A 12,191-nucleotide genomic window follows, 5' to 3' on the forward strand; every position below is an offset into this window, starting at 1 on the left:
TGAAGTCTGTACAATCTGTGCAAAAAGACCACTTGCAGAACGGATGACAGCTGTTTTGGCAGTGGTGGAGGATGACCGACAGTAGTATATCTCGGTGCGCGAGATGACTCCCGCTGTTCTTCCCGCGCGGGTCATCTTCTCACAGTGTCCTGCTGACAAGAGAGGCTTACCTGTTTCCCTTTTTACAATAAATACACATATGTGTTTCATCCATGGGGTAGATTTGTTATTTCAAGTGGCGACGAAGTGAGGGACGTGGAGGAAGAACCAAGTCAACGTTCTGTAACGGATTTTATGACATGGCACACTCCTGCCAGGGTCTCTTTCCACTGACAGTGAATGTGTGCACAATAAAAATGCTTTTAATCTTTATTGATCCTCAGATTCTACTTTGAAAAGGCACCCAACCCGTCTAACACCCACCTTAACAAATACCCTGTATCGCAATGGACTATGAAACAGGCCGGTGTGTAACAATGAAATATTTATACATTTTTTGAATTCAAAGAAAATCAAGCAAATCAAAATTATGGCAGAAGCTACCACCGTGTGGCAGTATACATGCAAAAATCCCCCAGTACAGTTATTTCACACTCCTAACATAAGAAAAATAACTTTTAATAGAAACGGAAACAAAATTACTTTTCTTCAAATTAACAGTAGCACACAGGTTAAGCACTCTCCTGCAACACTTCCCCAAACAACTGCTAGCTAAATTCTTTGTGGCTGGAAAGTATTGGCAAGGAGTCAGAATGAAGAGGGAAAAATCAGATTGTGTATTTAACCCACCACCCCAAGATAGGAGGCCAAAGAAGAAAATTAAAACCTTCAAAAGGAGCAAAACGGCATACTCGGATTTTGCTTATTACTTACCTTAGTTTACAATTGCGGTAGGATAGCCATTACAGAAATACGTGTGGCTGCACTTAAGAGACAAGGAGCTTACAGACTACTGAACAGGGCACCAAAACAATGTGACACAGGTAAGAAAATCGATTTTGAAAGAAAAACAATGCAGAATAAAACACACGCGGCAGAATTGCAACTCTTATTTTACACAGGCTTTAAAATGACAAGCAGCCAAGAAAAGGGGCATAGCTGTCATAATCTGAAATCGGTTTTCAGATGAGAAAAAAAAGGCACATAACAGACAGGATTCAGAGGGAAAGGGAATATTATTAATGGGATTATGTTTGGGTTTTTTATGGGAAAAGTGCAAATCGGAATTTAGAGAAAAGCACAATACAGGGGCAAATTCGGTTTTGGTTGCACAATGACAGGTTCTACAGAGGCTATATTTAATGACTATATTATTAATGAAAGATACTGCGCGCAAGGGGGTTACATTCAAATTTTAAACAGCTTGCACTACGTACCTCCTTATAGGAGAATTAATCAATGTATTTCAAAATTGTAGGACTTACACAGATAACTGAAATAATTATAAAAGGAATATGCTAACAGATATGGACTAAAACAGATTCTTCTAAGGAAAGGTGAATAGATGATACTGGAAATTTGGGATTTTGTATGGGATTTTAGTAGGATTTGAATAGGATGCAAGGGTAAAAGAGCGGGATATGCAGTTTTTGGGTACTGGGTGATAGGGTACTTATAAGGTAAGCTTGAGTTTGGCAATTTGGACAACCAGCGAGGTCTCTGGACAGCGGGGCCTAGGAATCTTTTCACTGGGACAGCGTGGGGCCAAGAGATCTGGTCACTGGGACAGCTGAGCTCTCCTAGATGGGATCAGCTGGGCAAGGTCTGGTGACTGGACTCTCCTAGAAGGGATCAGCTGCCTTTCCTCCTTTCTCCCTGGATTATTGGGTATGGCTGGATCTGGAGGGGTGGTTCTGCCTGGATCTGAATGGTCCTGCCTAGATGTAATCAGCTGCCTCTGGATCTGGTATTTGAGTTTTTGAATTCTTTAATCTATCTTGTGTCTCCCTGTCTCCTGCTTATATAGCCAGAGTTCCATCATAGAATTTTACAACCTGGGTGGAAGTACTCTGGACGTACCCCCACTACTGGGATAGGCCAGGCTACTGGGGTTCCCTCCTCCCCCGGGCTAGTTGGTTCAGGGGAAATGACATCATTTTATGTGTGTGCATGTATGACTTCTTTTGTTTCCCAAAAGTAACTTTTTACAAAAATAAGTTTATGGAGCAACTTCAATCTATACTAGTCCTCATCATAAGAAACAAATGCAAATTCCATATTTCACAGGGAATTGGACAGTCTGATCGTCAACTCTGTGTGATCGCTTTTGGGCACAATTACGCCATTATTAGGAGAATCAGAATGTTTACAATTCTGCAAATGGCTACACCTATGCCCATTACTACTTCACATATTTCCAGCAAGTTTTATGTCTGTGTCATTTATACTTTACCCAGAAATGCATTTTTTCTGCCACTTAAGTTCTCCAAGTGTGAGGAACATGTGCTTAGTCTCTTTGGGTTTGTCCATAACTCACATAAAATGCTGGCATAATATAACTTTACTGCTTATTCAGGGCATTGGGAGAAATGCTGTAATATAAAAAGTTCTTTAAAGTCAATAGCCAGGATTAGTCACATGTGTGGGGGTCCTTCAAAACCCTTGTAGTGGAGGTCCCAAATATACCCTGCACTCCAGTCGCCCATTTTGAAGTACCAGGAACGTTCACAACGAAATATTTGACGTATGATGAGCAAATAAACCAACAGAGAGCCGCAGTAGGGCTCTGCCCAGTGCCTATTAGAAGCATGACACCTATTGAAGTACCAATAACCAGACAACCATGGGCAGTGGGGTACCCATTGAGGAAACCCTACTAACAAATGAAATGAAATGAAGATTGCTTAAGTTATGCACAGGGAGAAACCAGAAAGTCCTTAATGGAGCGCGAATGGTGATTTCACAAAAGCCCGGACCCAAGGATGACTGAAAGAAATGAAACGCCATAAATAAGGATATTGTGAACCCAAAGGAAGAGAAAAATGTTGAAACACAAGGGAGCTTAAGCTGAGAGCATGGTGAATTTATGCAACCAACTAAAGTCTGTACATATGCTTGGAACCGCAAGAAGCTGAAGAAAATAGTACGGCTTGCAATGCTTAGTAGAAGAATAGAGTGGCAAGCACCGCCGTTCATAATCTACCTCAAAACAAAGCACGATATTATAAGTGCAAGTCCACTTTGCATAAAAAGCAAAACCAACCCAGGTTATTCCAGGTCAAACGCAAGAAGCTTCATATTTTAGCATCAAGAGGAAAAGGCTGAATCAAAACTCGGTGGAGACAGCTCGTGCCAGGAAAGCCGAGGCCACATAGATAGAAGCTGTAGACAGTAGCCACTTTTAATTGACGCTAAGAATAGAATATCCTGCCTCTAAGGAACCAAGATAAGAAAGTGAATGCAGGTGGCAGGGTGAAATGAAAATCAAATGCATAAATGAAGAGAAACTAGGAAAATTCATGGTGTCCTAGCATGTGACCAGCCGAGCGAGGAGAGACACAGTTTCACACCTACGCCTGGCACCGGCCCAGACAGAGATATCAGAACTTTTTTGAGACAAGAAGATGCAGTTTCGAGGCCAACCACAGTGAACTAATTGACACATTGCCCATAAGGTGATGATTGCTTGAAGGAAGGCACGGTGATTTAGGGGACACCCTGCACCTGGTTGACCGTTCTGCGTGCTGCTAAGCGAAGTGGAGATTTATGCATGGGGTTGATGCCAACCCAATCACAATGGACCAAATAATCTAGGGTCCTATAGTTAGGAGAACCAATGAGACGTTGTACTTTTAGTGACGTCTGCAGTAGTCATTTGTGAAGGAAGGGCTTAGATGCCCACCTGACAGTATTTACCCAATCCCCTCACTCTGTTACCATATACAGATATAGCACTTATATTAAAGTTATTTTTCCAACCAATAGCATTGCATGCTAATTTTTGAGTGTTACACGTCAGATTATGATGCATTTTTAGTATAAAGGTTGTGTTTTGTGTGAAACTTGAGGGAGTTCAAGCGAGACAGGCTGTTGCACTTCTGTTGATGTCCATGTTTCCCTGTTTTTGTACTTGTCATTAAATAGACTCCCCTTTGCCAAACCATTGAGTTGTCTGATTTGATTGGTGTTGGAGTAAGAGACCCTGCACCCCCATCAATCTTGAGGTGCAGCTAGCTCGTCTTAAAGAACTGTAGGGCACAACCCTGATTCTATGGGCCGTCCAAGGGTCCCTCAGTACACCCTCACAGCCAAATTATCTTCCCTTGGGTCAGTCGGAACAAATGGTTTCCATGTCGCTCTTTGAAGCCATACGGTGGGTGCTGTGGCTGGGTGTAGAAGGAAATCACACCTATGGGTCAACACTGGGCTTCACTCCATTCCTTTGTCTCTTTGGGCAGTCCTGCCTGCTAGTCTAGCCGAGCCAGTAATTCTCACAATGTCAGTCCCAGCACATTTCCTTGCAGCATCAGTTCACTGCTAGGTGCAAAAGTGGGAGGCAAGCCTTCCTGCCAAACTGGTTTGCCTGGAATTCCTGGGCCTCAGCCAGGCTGATTGAAGTCTTGTGGGGGGTAAAGCATAATGTACATTGCTTTGCAGTCCCTCCACCCGCATACACAATCATGTTTCTGTGCTAACAACAGCTGTCATTTGACATTTGACTTTAAAATGAAATTTTTCTTATTTGCAAAAACACCATTTTACACGTGTATTTATTTCTTTTCAGGTCAATTTCACAAATGCGGTTTCTGACGTATACAGTTCCTTGTTAATTAACCTTCTGGAGGGGTTTTACATTATACTGTAGGTTCATGTACACGAAGCGATACTGAAAAGGGTTTCTTTGTAATTGACAGGGGCCAGGGAATGCTGTGCTATTTCTTTTCTCTGCTATTCTTTGAGTGCAATGGTTCATTTCCAAAAGAAAACAAAAGCCGCATTGAGTCAGAACAGAATTCTTGCTCTGCATGTACTTTCTCAATGAAAATAATGCTGTTCTTTCTGGAAGATATTGTCTTACTTCATGGCAATAAGATGAAATACACAGCAGGGCTGTGTTTAATGGAGAAAAACTTTTTGGTGTTTATAATGAAAGGAGGACAAATTGCAATGCAGTCTTGAATGCAGGTCATTTTTGTTGTGCTTAATTTGAAGCAAAACAAATGCAGCCATTGTCTGGGTGACAGTGTTCAAAGCTCGTCACACATGTGCCAAGGAGAACACAACACAGCCATTTCGGGGTGAAATGTTGAAATGTGGTGTTATGATGAAGGGAACTTTTGTTAGGGCTGGTAAATGTACCCCACAATTCTCATCCAGGACCAAGGGCGAGTCTCCAGTCAGCCACATTCTGGCATTGGATCGTAGCGGCCTGGTGTCCTATCGGGCTGCACCTCAGGGCACCTCTCTTCTCTTTCCTCATGGCTGGCACAGATGGCGCTGCAGCATAGGTGAGCCCTTTTTATGATGCAGTCCAGGTGACAGAGCGGGTGGAGTCTGCTTTAGATAGACAAAGAGGAAGGCAGGGAGGTGGATGCGACACATGGCTGGATTCATGCCAGTGGAGTGAGGGATTGCAGCATGAGCAGTCCACACTGCGTAACATCAAAGGTGTTCCTTGATCATCGATGCACATGCTCCCCCAGTGGCGGTTAAAAGAATACACCATATAATGTTGGTTTTATGCTAATTTACTGGGCATGCAAACTATGAAGCACACTGGAGGGAGAGTGCAGTCCAGATGACATTGGCATTGGTGTGTAGATTGTGGGAAGAAATATTCTCCACATTATGGTTTTACTCTGTGGATACTGGTAAACCATAGGATCTGCATCAAGGGATTTGTTCTGAGGAACCAATCTTAGCAACATGTAGTCTCTGCATCCCTGGGAGATTTTACGCTGTTTGAGGGACAGTCCCAACACCATCTGGAAGTGACAGTGGGAAGTACTCCTGTCTGAAGATTGCTGGCAAAAGGGAAGTGCTCAAGGGAATTTTTAAAACTATAGGACTGTCCCAGCTCCAACGGGAAGTGACAGTGGGTGGCACTCCCGTCTGAAGACAGCTGGGAACTGGGTGGTGCAATTGCTAAGTGAAACCACCATGTAAAACTTAGAGCCACTGCTCACATTTGTGGCCACACCCGGGGAACCTCTTATTCCTTGGGCAGATTGGAGAGATTTGTTTAAGTTTTATTTTGTGGCATCTGGTGGAGAAAGCTACTCTGATGAGAGGACATTTTCGACATGAATGTGTTGACTGGGGGTTAAAGCTGTACGCATGATCAGAAAAACTGCCTGATGTTGTGGATGAAAGTGCAGCTGATGTTGGGAGGTGTGTATAGGGGAAGGATTATATTCAATGGCAATGAAGAAATTACAGGTACAGTTTGGCAAACATATTACTATAGTTTTAGAGAAGTGCATGTTTTTCTCAAGGAGACATGGAGTGGGGGAGGCGATGGACTCATTTGTAGCAGATATAAGGGTACTATTGGCATCATGTGAGTTTACAGGAACTGAAGATGAATATATTAGAGACCAACTCATGATGCAGACGTCCAACCCTAAAATTCAAGAAAGGTTGGGGCAGGCAAACAATCCACTGTTAATGGATGCATTGGCAATTGCCAAGGGCCTGGTATTAACTAGCATGTGTCTTAAGGGGGTGAATTCCCAAAATAACCATGAGATGGTACAAGCCATAGTAGAGAATGAGAGAGAAATTGCAAGTGGTGGTGATAAATCAAAAGTGTGTCTAGTGAAAAAGTACACCAAATTGGGTAGGGGCCATTGTGGGAGTAGTTGAACCATCTTGGCTAGTGGGAATAATTCTTCTCTACAGGATAACCACAATGGACAATGCACCAGGTGCGGTTCAAGAAACATGCTATGAGTGCTAAGGAATGTCCAGCCATGAGTGTGAAATGTAGGCGTTGTGGTAGATGGGGCATTTTGCCAGATTGTGCAAATGTAACCAAAAAACATTGGAGACGGAAAGAGATGCACATTTTGTGTGGGAAGGGAGAAGTGAGTGGGCAAACAAAATTGTTCATATTGTGGGCACAATAGAGAATGAGGAAGAGGAGTATGTGCCTCCAGAAATGGAAATTGTAGTGGCAGGGTGTTTAGTGAAAGCATTAGTTTACTCTGGGTCTCCATAAACTATTATTTCTGAAGGTAAATACAAGGATTTCTGGGGTGACAAAGGCCATGTATTCCACACCTCTGACATTATGCCAAGAGCATATTGTGGGGAGAGATTCATATCAAAGGTTTTGTGTGGGGCGACATCGCATACGGTAACAAGAATATAAGAGCAAAGAGTTATGTAGCTTTCAAAGGTGATTGCCTATTAGGTTGGCAGCACCCAGGGAAATTGGTTCTGGAATTACACCCCGGTAAATAGATACAGGTCAGAGCACAGGTTAACATGCAGAAAGATTTTCTAAAGAGGTGGGTGTTAGGCTCAAGAGGGTGTTTAGTTATGGCATAGGGAAACTGAAGGGGTACTGTCATAAGATTGAATTTTCTGCCCCAGCAAGACCATGGGCACTCATGGTATGGAATCTTTCTTTGCATGTGAGAGAGAAAGTGATTGAAGAGTTACAGGTTCTATGCGAGCAAGGTATAATTGAACCCATTGAGAGCAGTGAGTTGTTGTCCCCAATTGTGGTCACTCAAAACCTGGCTTGGCCGCATTAGGCTATGCGTTGCCTTAAGGGACCTCAATAAATGTATCTGGGTCAATAGATACCCAGTATCTAAGATCAATGAGATGCTCATGACCATGGAGGAGGCAGAATGGTACACTACTCTGGATCTCTCATCAGCATATTATCAGATTGAACTACATAGTTCATCCCAAGCCTTAACGGCTTTCATCACCCCGATGCGTGCTTACCAATTCAAAAGAATGCCATTGGGTTGGCATCGGCATCTGCCGTATTTCAAAAAATTATGGAAGATATGTTGGGGGATGTGTCTGGTGTGTAGTGTTTTCAGGATGACATATTAATTGGTGCAAAAAATGAGAGTGAACATGATGCCAGAGTGTATGAAGTGTTACGGAGAATGGAAAGGGCTAGTTTGACGGTCAAAATAAGCAAGTGCCAGTTTAAAGTCAATCATGTATCATACTTGGGACATAGACTCACAAAAGAAGGCATGATCCCACATCCGGAAATGGTGGATGCTATTGTGGCAGTAAAATCGCCATCCAACAAAGATGAGCTGAAATCCTTTTTAGGTTTAATAGAGTTTTATTCTAAATTTGTGGGGAATTTAGCAGTAAAAAGCTAATCCCTTAGAGCTTTGTTGAAGGAGAAGAAAGAGTTATGTTAGGGTAAGGAGGAAGAAACTGCTTTTAGGGGTCTTAAGGAAGGTATAGTGAACGCACCCACTTTGCATAGATTTTACCCCTTGGCGGGAACGATTGTGTGGGTGGATGCACATGTGGTTTGGTGTCTGTCTTAAGCCAAGTCAGGCATGGGAAAGACGTACCAGTGGCTTGTGTATCTAGAACTTTATCTGCCACAGAATCAAGGTTTTGGACCATCGAAAGAGAAATCCCTGCATGTCATTGGGCCTCTGTGTATTTTAAGACTTACATTTAGGGTATACATTACAAGGTCAGGAGTGACTGTAAGCCTTTGGCACATTTGTTTTCTACAAAGGGTTCAGGATTGGCACTCCCCAGAATAGCTAGGTGGTTAGCAGCATTACAGAGTCATAATTTAACTGTGGATTATATTTCTGGGAAATGCAATCCGGTGGCAGACTGTTTATCTAGAGGTCCATTAGAGGGTGTGGTGACACATGACGATGTATGTGATGAGTGGATTGTACAGATTAAAAGTTTGGTTTGTGATGTTTTTTCTCAAAAGTTGTTGATAGACTTGCAAAAGAGGACCAAGAGATGCCAGTGGCTATATTGAGCATGGATCCAGTTTGGGGCTCAGGAGAAGCCAAGTATGGTCCCTATTATAAATTCATAGAAGAGTTGAGTAGTTTGGAATGGGGTCTAGATTGGGGTAGAGGATGGTTCCCCTTTATCTCTGCAGAGTGAACTTACTAAGAGAGCCCACAAAGGTTATTTAGGAATAATCCTTACTAAAAGGAGGTTTTGGTGGGCGGGAAAGGATGAAATAGTAGAGACAGAGGTGGGACATTGTATTACATGTTTTGTAAGTGATAAATCCTTGAAAACTCGTAAGGTGGAAACAGGCATTGGGGACATTCCAGATAGGTCTTGGGAGAAGATTGCGATAGATTTCATGGGTCCCATGTGCATGCATGGGCATGATTATAGGTTTGCGATTATGGTTCTTGACTATGCTTCGAAGTGGTTCAAAGTCGAGTTTGTAGACAGTATATCAACAAGTGCGTTATTGACTATTTGGAAAGGTTGTTTGCTACGGAAGGTTACCCCAAAATTATAGTATCTGACAATGGTGTTCAGTTAGTATCTAATGAAATGAGCAATACTTAGAACTTCATGCAATTGTAAACCATCATACAGCCTTATACAATCCTAGAGCAAATGGCTTAGTGGAACGCACAAATAGTATAATCAAATAATCCTTACAATTGTCTTTGGCAAGTGGGCTGGACTGGGAAAAAGGTATGCATGACATGTTGATGGCATATCGTGACACACCACATGTATTAACGGGTATATTACAGTTCTGCATGATGAGAGGTAGAGATATGGGTTCTGATATATTTCTGGATTGGTTAATGAATCAGAGTGAGAGTGTTAAGAGTAAGTGTGTGAGTAGGTAGCAAGGAATAAAAGTGGGTGATACAGTAAGGCTAAATAACCCTTTGAGAGTACCCAAAGGATGTTCTCAATATTTCGGCCCAATTGAAATTACTAAAGTGGGTCAGAAACATGTGGTAACCAGCGATGGCAAACGACGCTGGAGCATGAACCGTGTGGCAGTTATGAGAAACCCTGAGGCATGGGAACAGTCCAAAGGTAATATCACATACAATGAGTTGGGGGATAAATGGTATAAGGATGTTCCCTTGCAAGAGGAGAATGCGTGTGGGGATGAATCCGAGGGTGAGCTTAGCCCCAGTGAACAGGGAAAAATATTCAGTGATTTTATATACCACAGATCTCAACCCACATGTAGTGGAAGGTGTGAGAACAATGTGGAGGGCCAGGACAGTGGTAATGATACCACATGCAGCGTGAGAAAAAGACCAGTGAAATGGAATGTATAAATAAGTAATGTTCAGTTGCATTGCAATTTACCAGTTTCCCGTTTGCATGTACTATTGACAGTCAGAGCTTATTAATGTTGACTAACTTGTATTTCTCACCTATTGGAGCATGTAGTTTATTTTCATTATGTTTTCATGCAATGTGATTGGTCCATGCTCGCATATTACTGGTTCATCAACTGCCATCCCTAAGGGGGAATGTATGTAGTATAATCTCGGTGCGCGAGATGACTCCTGCTATTCTTCACCGAGGCTGTTACGCAACGGACAGTTTAATTGTCATATCGTGTTGCCCCCTCTGCTGACAAGACTTGTTTCCCTTCTTACAATAAATACACATATGTGTTTCATCCATGCAGTAGATTTGTTATTTCACACATGTATTCCCACAAAGCAGTTATATAGCATGCCACCAGGCTAAAGTAGCTGGCCAAGCAGCCATATCAACAATAAACAGGAGGTTACATTTTACACTGAGATGATACCCTACAATGATAGCAGTGTGAACCATTTGCAAGTTAATCTTCAAACTTAATTTGCTGCGACCCATGCTCCATTCACCAATGGATGAATCAGTCACCAGAAGGTTCATCTTCTGCACTCAGGTCACCATCAGCTCCATCCACAGGGGCTGCAGTCACACTGCAGAAATAAGCCAGTGTCTTTGAACTGTTGACCAAGGACATATAGTACTTCTGCAACCACCATGTTATCAGCTGCTATTATTTTAATCTGACCAAATATTGCCTCTATCATTATTATGTATTGTTTTGTCGAAGCAGAAGGGTTCCAATAATGTTCATTGGTCATGTGCCCCTCATGCCAGGTAAGGTATTCTTTCACATTGTTGCAGTAATGTTATGTTACTTGGGATTTGTATAATGAACCTTTGGGGAAGTAACTGACTGCATGTGTATCAGTGAACACTGAGCTACTTTGAATGATGTTGCAACAGACAACACTAGCGCACCTAATGTACAGAGACTGGAGTCGCTCGACTGTTGCAGTACTTAAGATGGAAAAATAATATATGGCTTATATCCTGCTTGAGGTTATGGTAAGGTAATAGGTTGGCTTGGACTAAGGGGTTTATTGATGGGTATTTGTCGTCTTGGACAACAGAGAAAACAATGAGCTTGCACAGCGTGTTAGAGAGGATTGGCTTACTCTCATCACACAGTACTTGATTATTTAAAACAATACTGTGTTATTTTTTATTTGTACTTACACATTTATGTATGAATGTAATGTGAGTACTAACCATAACCCCCAAAATTAAACTTTTTGCATGTAATAAATAAATCAACGGTTTACAGAAAATTGACTTACAAAAGCAAAAACTAGAAAGCAAAAAAGAGTAAAAGAACACAAATCCCAAGATGTGATTACATTATTTAGAATATATGAATCCTCTGTTTTTGAGTTTTTAAGTTAATGCACCTATTTAGCTCTGGGTACATGTATTTGATGGATGGTCAACTATCGCAGGAAGAAATTTATGAGAAGGATTGTAATTTAAAAAAAAGAAATTCTATTCTGCATTTTTGTACTGATATTAGAACAGTGATTTCAATATACTTCAATGATTGTTTTAGTAAGATTGTTCTTGGTGACTTCCGTGAATTGTTTGTGTAGAGGAGGAGTCAAGTACCCCCACCTTAATCGTTCTGCCCCTATTGCCTGTGTGTTGGAAACCAGAGTATGTGACATACACGGAGTAGTTGAAATGACAAAGGTCAAAGGGAATCTTAGAGGCAAGATTCCTATTGAGGAAACCATACCTGCATATGAGGAAATATGATGGTTGTGTAAATGAGATTCCTGAAGAAGCAGAACAAATAAACGGCAAGGAAGAGTGGTGACATCACTGACCATCACCAAGTAAATGACACACAGAGCTGAACCGATGTACCTAGAAGAGATGCTGAGCCCAGAGAATGTAGATATTCTATAAAGCATCAAGAA

The sequence above is a fragment of the Ambystoma mexicanum genome, chromosome 12 (assembly GCF_040938575.1).
Source record: "Ambystoma mexicanum isolate Mex_15411 chromosome 12, UKY_AmexF1_1, whole genome shotgun sequence".
NCBI classification, from domain to species: domain Eukaryota; kingdom Metazoa; phylum Chordata; class Amphibia; order Caudata; family Ambystomatidae; genus Ambystoma; species Ambystoma mexicanum.